Source organism: Saccopteryx leptura, chromosome 4 (assembly GCF_036850995.1).
Source record: "Saccopteryx leptura isolate mSacLep1 chromosome 4, mSacLep1_pri_phased_curated, whole genome shotgun sequence".
In the NCBI taxonomy this organism is placed as follows: domain Eukaryota; kingdom Metazoa; phylum Chordata; class Mammalia; order Chiroptera; family Emballonuridae; genus Saccopteryx; species Saccopteryx leptura.
In genome coordinates this window covers 107,176,910-107,187,519 of record NC_089506.1, presented here as the reverse complement: position 1 = coordinate 107,187,519, position 10,610 = coordinate 107,176,910, and the positions used below count along the sequence as shown (strand labels likewise).

Sequence of the window (10,610 nt, the reverse complement as noted above, 5' to 3'; positions counted from 1 at the left end):
CCAGAGCCACTCTAGCGCCTGGGGCAGAGGCCAAGGAGCCATCCCCAGCGCCTGGGCTATCTTTGCTCCAATGGAGCCTTGGCTGCGGGAGGGGAAGAGAGGAAGGGGGGGGGTGGAGAAGCAAATGGGCGCTTCTCCTGTGTGCCCTGGCTGGTAATCGAACCCGGGTCCCCCGCACGCCAGGCCGATGCTCTACCGCTGAGCCAACTGGCCAGGGCCTGCTCTGTTATTCTTTACACTGATATTCAGTCTGTCTGGTCTGTCTTCGGTTTAAGACCTTTTGCTTTGTGCCTACTTTTGCTTCCCACCAATCCCTTTGAACTTGACCATCAAACTGCTTCTTGCTTCTCACACCTGACCTTACCTAGGCCTGTTTTCACCCATGGCTCCAGGATGAAACCTATCTTGTCACATTTTATGCTCTAGTTAGACTAAACTACTTATTCCCTTTGCATATGCTGTTTCCTCTACCCAGAATACCCTTCTCTGCCATGGCTCTCCTGGAGGATGTGAGCATGTGCAGTTTCCTTAGTCACTTCCCCTCCCCAACGCCTATCAATTATTGCCCATTTGGGGCTAGCTCTCTACCTTTAAATTACTTCTGTAGATTATCATACTATGTAGAAAAAATTTTTTTATGTGCTTGCTTCTCCATTGTACTTGGATGTCTTGACATCAGGGACTTTGTCATTGTTTAAATCCCCATTTTCTAGCGTAATAAATAATAAATAATAAACAATAAACCCTCGTTCACTTATTTATTCTCTAGGACAATATTAATTGAGAACCTCCTCTCAGGGAGCACAGAGGAAAACCAAGGCAGCAACATTAAATCTGATTTTATTACAACTTGTGTGTTTTTAAAATAAAATTGTATTACAATTTGATTCAATTGCCTTTCTTTCCATTTTCTGATATACTATCGCTCTTCAAAACAGCCTTGTTGGCGCTGGATGTATAGCTTGGTCGGTTAGTATCACAGAGGTTACGGGTTTGATCCCCAGACAGGGTAACTAACGGGAATAGATTGATGTTCCTGTCTCGCTCTCTCCCTCTCCGTCCCGTCTGTCTCACTAAAATCAATAAATAAAAATTAGGAAAAAAAAACAACAGCTTTTTTGGAGTCTTAACAAGTTCTGTGGTTCTTGACTCTGGTGTTTACTTTGACTCTTCTTTTTTGAAAAAACCTTCAAATGGTCAGTGACAGGAATTTCCTTGTGTTTCTGAGCATGGTGGTGACTTATTTTATCTCAATTGTTGCTTTTTAGTTGGGAAAAACCTTTTAGGTCATAGTAATTCAGGATTTTTAAAAATTAATTTTTTTTTCATTTAAAGAAAATTTAAGACAGGTTTGTAGTCATTTTTCCTGTGAATTTTGTTTTCAAGCTTTTTAAAAAGTTGTTTTTGGCAGAGATGTGGTGTGACTGGGGGGCATAGGGGCATAAAGGCTTCTGGATTCAAGTCTAATTCCCTGTGCCAGCCACAGTTCCCTCATGGCTCCCAGCCCTCACATTCACCATCACAACCACAGGAGGACAGGCACTGGGAAAACGCCTCGGTTCCTCAGATGGGAAGGAAACTGGCCAAGTCTAAACTGTGATGCCAATACCAAAAATTACCTATAATATCTGCTAGTCAGCAGGCAAAAGATGTTGCCTGGGAGGCAGGAGGTAGGGGTGGGGGAGAACATGGGGAAGATTAATTGTAAATGGACACGAGGAATCTCATTAAAGTGATGAAAGCACTCAGAAACGGATATATATTTATGATTGCACAACTTGCTAATTTACTTTAAAAATCATTGAATTGTATCCTTTAATGGGTAAAATACATGCTATTTAAAATACACATCAATAAAGATATATTGCCCTGGCCGGTTGGCTCAGCGGTAGAGCGTCGGCCTAGTGTGCGGAGGACCCGGGTTCGATTCCCGGCCAGGGCACACAGGAGAAGTGCCCATCTGCTTCTCCACCGCCCCCCCCTTCCTCTCTGTCTCTCTCTTCCCTTCCCGCAGCCAAGGCTCCATTGGAGCAAAGATGGCCCGGGCGCTGGGGATGGCTCTGTGGCCTCTGCCTCAGGCGCTAGAGTGGCTCTGGTCGCAACATGGCGACGCCCAGGATGGGCAGAGCATCGCCCCTTGGTGGGCAGAGCGTCGCCCCTGGTAGGCGTGCCGGGTGGATCCGGTCGGGCGCATGCGGGAGTCTGTCTGACTGTCTCTCCCTGTTTCCAGCTTCAGAAAAATACAAAAAAAACCCAAAAATAAATAAATAAATAAAGATATATTAAGAAACAAGGTATACCACAGTGTATTTAATGTTACCATTTAAATGAGAAAGTAGGAAAGCAAAAAGTAAGGCAGAAAAGGCTGAGCGGCCCTGGCTGGATAGCAGTTGGTTAGAGCACTGTCCTGATACACAGAGATTGTGGGTTTGACCCCAGTGGCTGGATAGCAGTTGGTTAGAGCGCTGTCCCGCTACACAGAGATTGTGGGTTTGGTCCCCAGTGGCTGGATAGCAGTTGGTTAGAGCACTGTCCCGATACACAGAGATTGTGGGTTTGGTCCCCAGTGGCTGGATAGCAGTTGGTTAGAGCACTGTCCGATACACAGAGATTGTGGGTTTGACCCCAGTGGCTGGATAGCAGTTGGTTAGAGCACTGTCCCGATACACAGAGATTGTGGGTTTGATCCCAGTGGCTGGATAGCCCAGTTGGTTAGAGAGCTGTCCCGATACACAGAGATTGTGGGTTTGACCCCAGTGGCTGGATAGCCCAGTTGGTTAGAGCACTGTCCCGATACACAGAGGTTGTGGGTTTGATCCCAGTGGCTGGATAGCAGTTGGTTAGAGCACTGTCCGATATACAGAGATTGTGGGTTTGACCCCAGTGGCTGGATAGCAGTTGGTTAGAGCGCTGTCCCGCTACACAGAGATTGTGGGTTTGGTCCCCAGTGGCTGGATAGCCCAGTTGGTTAGAGCACTGTCCGATACACAGAGATTGTGGGTTTGGTCCCCAGTGGCTGGATAGCCCAGTTGGTTAGAGCACTGTCCCGATACACAGAGATTGTGGGTTTGGTCCCCAGTGGCTGGATAGCCCAGTTGGTTAGAGCACTGTCCCGATACACAGAGGTTGTGGGTTTGATCCCAGTGGCTGGATAGCAGTTGGTTAGAGCGCTGTCCCGCTACACAGAGATTGTGGGTTTGGTCCCCAGTGGCTGGATAGCAGTTGGTTAGAGCGCTGTCCCGATACACAGAGATTGTGGGTTTGGTCCCCAGTGGCTGGATAGCAGTTGGTTAGAGCACTGTCCCGATACACAGAGATTGTGGGTTTGGTCCCTAGTGGCTGGATAGCAGTTGGTTAGAGCGCTGTCCCGCTACACAGAGATTGTGGGTTTGGTCCCCAGTGGCTGGATAGCAGTTGGTTAGAGCGCTGTCCCGCTACACAGAGATTGTGGGTTTGGTCCCCAGTGGCTGGATAGCAGTTGGTTAGAGCACTGTCCCGATACACAGAGATTGTGGGTTTGGTCCCCAGTGGCTGGATAGCCCAGTTGGTTAGAGCACTGTCCCGCTACACAGAGATTGTGGGTTTGGTCCCCAGTGGCTGGATAGCCCAGTTGGTTAGAGCACTGTCCCGATACACAGAGATTGTGGGTTTGGTCCCAGTCAGGATCGATGTTTCAGGCTAACCCTCTCTCTCCCTTTCTCTGTCTCTAAAATCAAAAATTAAAAATTTTTTTAAAAGATTAAACTTTAATTAAATGGTACACAAATACACTTTTTAAAGTGAAACTCTTTAGCTTTCTTTATATTTGGGCTTTTACACTTCTTCTGTGCTGCAGTCTAGCTTTAGCATTGAAATACTAAAAGTATGTGCTTAGGGGCAGGAGGTTGTCCATGGAGAAAAGAGGCAAAGGTGTCTGCCCTGCTGTTCTCTGGTGGGGTACTAACAGCTTTGGTGGGGTGACTCTCCCACAGGTCTTGAATTATGTATAGAGTTGTGTTGCAGGCAATTGATTTTATGAGTGATGCAGCTAAAACTCTATGTGTCACATTAAATGGGAAGAGGATGGGAATATGCTTAGGTACTACATGAGCAGCATTTGGGTGCAAAGCCTAGAGGTGCAGGACCCTTGTAAAGCCAGGTGCTGGGGGTTAATTGTGCATGTGTGTGAGGAACAGGTAGACTAGAAGAGTAGGGAAGGTATATCAAACAGGGAACACACTAAAGAGCGTGTGAAATGTGTGTGTGTGTAAGAGACAAAAGAGAGAAAGAAAATTCCTGTGGTCACCAGACATCACTAGCTCATAGTTTCAAAGCAGCTTCATGGGCTCTATAGTTCTCAGGCAATGCATTGTGACTTTATCCTGAATTGGACATGGCCATATAAAAATGTGTTAAGACAATGCCATGTGAGAGCATGGCTGGCAGCAGCTGACTGGGCAGGTAAGGGAGGCAAGGCATCATGCTGTCCTTGTTTACTTTCTCTCCTGGAATTTCTTCCTGGACATCAGTGAAACAAGCTCAGAACTCACCGTGGGGAGAAATTGTCAGTAGGGGAGTCTGGGACAGAGATCTGGTGGTTTAGGGATGTGTTTGATTATGATTTTTTTTTTATCAAAAGAGAGAGAGACAGGGACAGACAGGAAGGGAGAGAGATAAGAAGCATCAATTCTTTGTTGTGGCACCTTAGTTGTTCATTGATTGCTTTCTCATATGTGCCTTGACTGGGGGGCTCCAGCTAAGCCAGCGAACTTGGGCTCAAACCAGCAACCATGGGGTCATCTCTATGATCCCACACTTAAGCTGACAACCCTGCCTGGACTCAAGTTGGTGAGCCCATGGTCAAATCACATGAGCCCAAGCTTATGCTGGCACCCTCAGGTTTTGAACCTGGGTCCTCCGTGTCTTAGTCTGATGCTCTATCCACTGCACCACCACCTGATCAGTCTTGATTATTATTTTCAGAGGTTGAATTTATTCTACATTTTTGTTTCATGGAGCATGAACATTTTCCCTTTTAAAAGTAACTAGAAAACAGTTGGCAGCCCTTGCCTCACCCTTACATTGGAGACCCCCAGCACAGACCTGCCAGACCACCTGGCCAGAGCTACAGCCATTCACTTCCTGGCCAGGACTGAGACCATCATTACTGAAAGTAGTTTGGCAGAAAGGTCTTTTTGTTTTCTTTTCAGATGTATGTGTTCATGTAACTTTACTATTACTTTGAAAACAAAAAGCAAATTAGTCACTCAGACCTGGACTTTGTTTGGCCTTATTATTTACACTGTCTTGGTGAGAGATCAACCCTCATTTTACATGGTATTTTCTTTCCTATAAACTGCAGGACCTGAACTGACTATTGATTAAAAAAACTGTAGTTTATTTCTCATTATAAACCTAAATACAGCATTGTAATGATAGGTATATGGAGTAAATCCCTTCCAAATTCATGTCCTTCAGAACCTGTAATTAGTTAAGATGTAATTAATTAAGATAAGGTCATACATGATTATACTGGGCATCTTTATAATCCCTGGGCACTGAGGATACCTCGGCTGGTCCAAGCGTCAGCCCCAGGTGGAGTTGCTGAGTGGATCCCAGTCAGGGTGTATGCAGGAGTCTGCCTCACTATCTTCCCTCCTCTCACTTGGAAAAAAAAGTAGATTATTGATAACATATAGGCAGAGCCCTTGAGCTCTGAGTTATTTAACTCCCACTTGGCATTTTGTGTTGAGTGGTTAAACAGGCAATCTCGGGTAGGTTAGAGTTACAAATGGGTCTTACTTCTTCTGTCTGCTCTTAAGAAAATGTGCTGTTAACAGGCCAGAGTCAATGGTTCAGTCTCCCTTGAGCTTCCCTCCCAGATGACCCACTCTGAATGCTTTCAATACCCTACAGCAGATGTCTCAGGTATGTGTACCTGTCACTTGGTGACTGGGCAAGAGTGTGTGGCTAAATTGTTGAAGAGCATCCCCCCATTTAGAACTTAAATCACATACCCTATAGATTGTGAGTGGATCGTATGGAGAGTGACCTCGAAAGCAGGAAAGCAGCTTTGCCTCACCAAGTGATGTGATTGTGGGCAAATCATTTTTGCTTTTAGGCCTCAGTTTTTCAATTTTAAAGTATAAGAATTGGGGCAAGTTCTTCTCAACTCTAATAGTCTGGGACAGTGGCCCATTTATGAAACCTAATAATCAAAGAGAAAACGTAAGGACCAGCAGCCAATAAGAGAATGAATTATGAGGTGCTCATTTTGGAAAAAGGAGCAGGCGGAGAGGCCTCCCCACCAGGCCAGTCTGAGAGGGCCATTCCCAGGGCTCTCTTCCTCCTGGCCACCCTCCGAGGGCTCGCCACCCCCACCGAGGCTGCAGTAGGGGAAGCTGGAGGCAACGAGGCTTCCTGTACTTGCAGGGAGCAGCTTGTGAGAATCGCTAGGAATCAAAATAAAAATTCAGGGCGCGTAGAGCCTTTTGAACATCATATTTAAATTTAATGAAGAAAGGAATACTCACCTTCTGGAAAAAACTCCAGAACCCCTAGCTGCCTCCTTGCTAAGTCATGAGGCCACAGAGGCCCTGCCTTGCAGACGTGGTCTGGGATGGGCTCCGCTCCCTTCCCGGGATCTCCAGTGTACAGTCTGGTGTGTTCCAAGGACAGGACGAAAGCACGCCTTGAGCGGTAGTGAGAACACATTTACTACATTGTCCTACATCCCAGGGAGTCAAATTGAAAATAGTCACCCAACCATTAATTTTAATGTTCTTTAAAATAAAGCTTTTATTTAATTTTAGAAATGTCGTCTTTAAGGACAGCGGTTCTCTTGCATGGTGACATCAGTAATTCTGAACCTAGCTGCAACTCAGAATTATGTGGGGTGAAAGGTGGATCTAAATAAAATACCTTTGCCCAGGCCCAACCTCCGGAGGTTCAGATTTGATATGTTTGAGGTGGGGCCCAACATAGTACATTGGAAGCAGCTTTGCATGGGCGAAAACAATGGTAAGAATGATGAGACTAGAGAGCAAGCTAGAGCAGGGCTTTCACAGGGAACACAAACGGGCAACCCTGTAAAAGCCCAGCTTTATTTGTTCTCTATGTGCCCATTCTCATGTTGTGAGTTGATTGTACACGGCATAATTTTCAACTGAAAAGATGACGTAAAACAAAACTTGAAACATATTTTCAAGAAGTAAAACGAACTCCTAATTCCTCCATCTTAACACAATTGTTTCCATTCTTCCATTTTATCTCTGGTCCTTTGCTCATCTTTTCCTCATATTTATAATTGCAATGTAAATACCATTTTAAAATTTCTGCCTTTTAATTTCAGGTTTATCAAAAACATATTTGGCATTTCTGCAGTCTTCCTGGTTTTGGCTTTATTGATCACATAACATGACACACTGTTGAGGCACTGTGCTCCTCTCAACTATTTCCTGTTGTAGACACTCAGGTTACTTCCCGATTTTCTACAGGTAGCCTTGTAATAAGAATCTTTGATCTGACCTGTGGCGCAGTGGAGAAAGCATTGACCTGGAATGCTGAGGTTGCTGGTTCGAAACCCTGGGCTTGCTTAGTCAAGGCATATATGAGAGTTGATGCTTTCTGCTCCTCCTCCCTCCATTTTCTCTCTCCCCCCTCCAAGTGAATAAATAGTAAAAAAAGAATGTTCATGCATATAGGTTTTTTTCCTTCTGTGGAGTTAGTCTTTTGTATAAATTTCCAGGAGTAGGATTGCTAGGTCAAAGTGACAGTACATCTATTGGCTTATGCTACATTTTCAAGAAATGCAACTTAAAAATATTATATATGTAAATGTGTATGCATAGAAAATGAGTCTTATTGTAGCATCAGGCTTCCAAGTACAAGATGGGACTGAGTTCAATCCAATGTAAAGAGTCTTAGTGACATCTCAGTTTGAAGGAAAATACAGGTAGGTACAACATCCAAGAAAGTTTTAGTCAGTTGTACATAGCAGTCAATGGAAATAGCATGATTTCCATAGGACTTTTGGGGGATTCTCACAACTATTTCATCTCAATCCACCAAGACCATAAGTTTACAAATTCATTTGAATGGTTTTTCTTCACACTACAGTTCAACATATTCCTCATGTTGTTTTAAGCAAGGAGAAATAACTACTTGCTTTTGCATCACTTAGAATCTAAAACCATATTACATTTTTTGCTCATACTGAACTGTCAAACATTTGTCAAATGGATGGATGAATCTATAATTGTTCTGCTCATTGCTTATTCTTAATATTTAATACTGAACTCTAATGAAGTTAACAAGAAATACTACTATTAAAAATAAAAAACCAGGCCCTGGCCAGTTGGCTCAGTGGTAGAATGTCAGCCCAGCATGTGGATGTCCTGGGTTTGAATCCTGGTCAGGGCACACAGGAGAGGTGCCCATCTGCTTCTCCACCCCTTTACCCTCTCCTTTCTCTCCATCTCTCTCTTCCCCTCCCACAGCCAAGGCTCCATTAGAGCAAAAGTTAGCCTAGGCGCTGAGGATGGCTCCATGGCCTCCACCTCAGGTGCTAGAATGGTTCCAGTTGCAACAGAACAATGCCCCAGATGGGCAGAGCATCACCCCTAGTGGGCATGCCGGTGGATCCTGGTCAGGCACATGTGGGAGCCTGTCTCTGCCTCCCTCCTTCTCACTTCAGAAAAAAAAAAAAAAGAATAAAAAACCAGGCCTGACCTGTGGTTGCACAGTGGATAAAGTGTCGACCTGGAATGCTGAGGTTGCCAGTTCAAAACCCTGAGCTTGCCTGGTCAAGGCACATATGGGAGTTGATGCTTTCTGCTCCTTCCCTGCTTCTCTCTCTCTCTCTCTCTCTCTTGCTTTCTCCTCTGTAACATGAATAAATAATTTTTTTTTAAAAAGTGTAAAGAGAACATGTAGGTAAACATCAGAAATAAATAAATAAATAAATAAATAAATAAATAAATAAATAAATAGAAAACCAGGCCCTGGCCAGGTAGCTCAGTTGGTTAGAACATTGTCCCCTCACACCAAGGTTGCAGGTTCAATGCCTGGTCATGGCACATACGTGAATAATACAATAAATGTATAAATAAATGAAACAACAAATTGATCTTTCTCTCTCTTTTTCTCTCTCCCTAAATCAATAAATAAAATTTTAAAAAGAATAAAACACCAATATTATAATCCTGACCAGTTTGCCACATATAATTTCCTACTCCTTATTGCTTAATATAACAATTCAAATATATAATGGTTGATATAATATCAATATCAGTTTAATAATTGCCAATTGTAAAAAATTTGGAGGACATTTTTTAAAGCCCCCCAATTTATATCAGTTTTCATACCCATCTGTGTTTCATATCAATGACATTATTCTCCTACAGAGTTTGGACTTTGAGTTGATGAAAATAGGCTTGGACTAGGCACCAGTTGTCATTTATTTGGAAGTATTGATTATTTTATTTTTTCTCTATTTTTTCCTTTTTATTGAATTTATTGGGATGACACTAGTTACAAAATTATATAGGTTTGAAGAACACAACTCCACAACACATCATACGTACATTATATTGTGTGTTCATCACTCCAAGTCAGAAGTTTTTATTATTTTAGCCTTTTGAATTTAAGGATTCAAAAATCTATAATCAGTTCCAAAATATAAACCCTTTTAGTTTTTTGCTTTTTAAAATATGCATATTTTTTAAATCACCTGCCTTAAATCTCACACTCTGGGACCATAAGTACATTTTTATATAGTAAAAAAAAAATGTAGGTGGTATTGTATCAACCTACTATATCTAAAAGAAAATAAAAGTTTTAGATGGAAAATGGAGACTATAAAGCAGTGGTCATGGCCCCGGAAGGCCAGGAGCTAATCTGTCTCCACTTGTCACAGCTGGCTCTGACTAGCCTTCAGGAGTCCTCTCTATACCCGCACACTTACTTTTCCTGATGCGCACCTTCCCAATGTAATACCCAACTCTAGCATTTTATGACCATGTGATGTGTTTGAAAAATATCCTGCTCTTGCAAATGCTATTTCTTCTATCTGGAATGCCCTTCACTACATTCTCTGTCTAGAAATTTCCTAATCATCTTTCACAACTAAGTTTAACTGTCACTTCCATAGTTAACTCTTCCTTAACAGCCAGCAACCTTTCCCCCTTCATCATAGCTACTCTCTTGCCAAAGCAAGTAACTGTAATTGAAGAATAAAAATGATATTAAAAAAGATACAGAATATTCCTATCAGTCCAGCTAATTTCTTTATGACTCTTCTTTTATCCCCACATCTCAGAGGCAAATACTGTTTTGATTTTTTTTTGCTCCATAATTAATTTTGCCTGTTTTAGAACTTTGTGTAAATTAAATCACATAGTCTGTACTCTTACATAAGTCTTTCACTTAGTATAATGTTTTAAAGATCCATCTGCACGAAAAACAAAAAAGAAATCAGAAAAAGAGAAAAGTAAACCCAAAGTAAGCAGTTATAATTTAAAAAGATAAGAGCAGAATTAAGTAAAACAGAAAACAAATAAAACCAGAGAATATTAATAAAACCAAAAGTTGGTTCTTTGAAAGATCGATGAATGAAAAAAGAAGGTACAAAT

At 42.6% G+C, this 10,610-nt stretch overlaps 1 non-coding gene across 1 annotated transcript; it reads left to right on the top strand.

Annotated features, from left to right (window-relative positions):
* Positions 1-1,866: 1,866 nt before the first annotated feature.
* TRNAT-AGU (transfer RNA threonine (anticodon AGU)) lies at positions 1,867-1,942 on the top strand. The gene has a single exon. It is a non-coding gene; the product is annotated as a tRNA-Thr (tRNA).
* Positions 1,943-10,610: the final 8,668 nt, after the last annotated feature.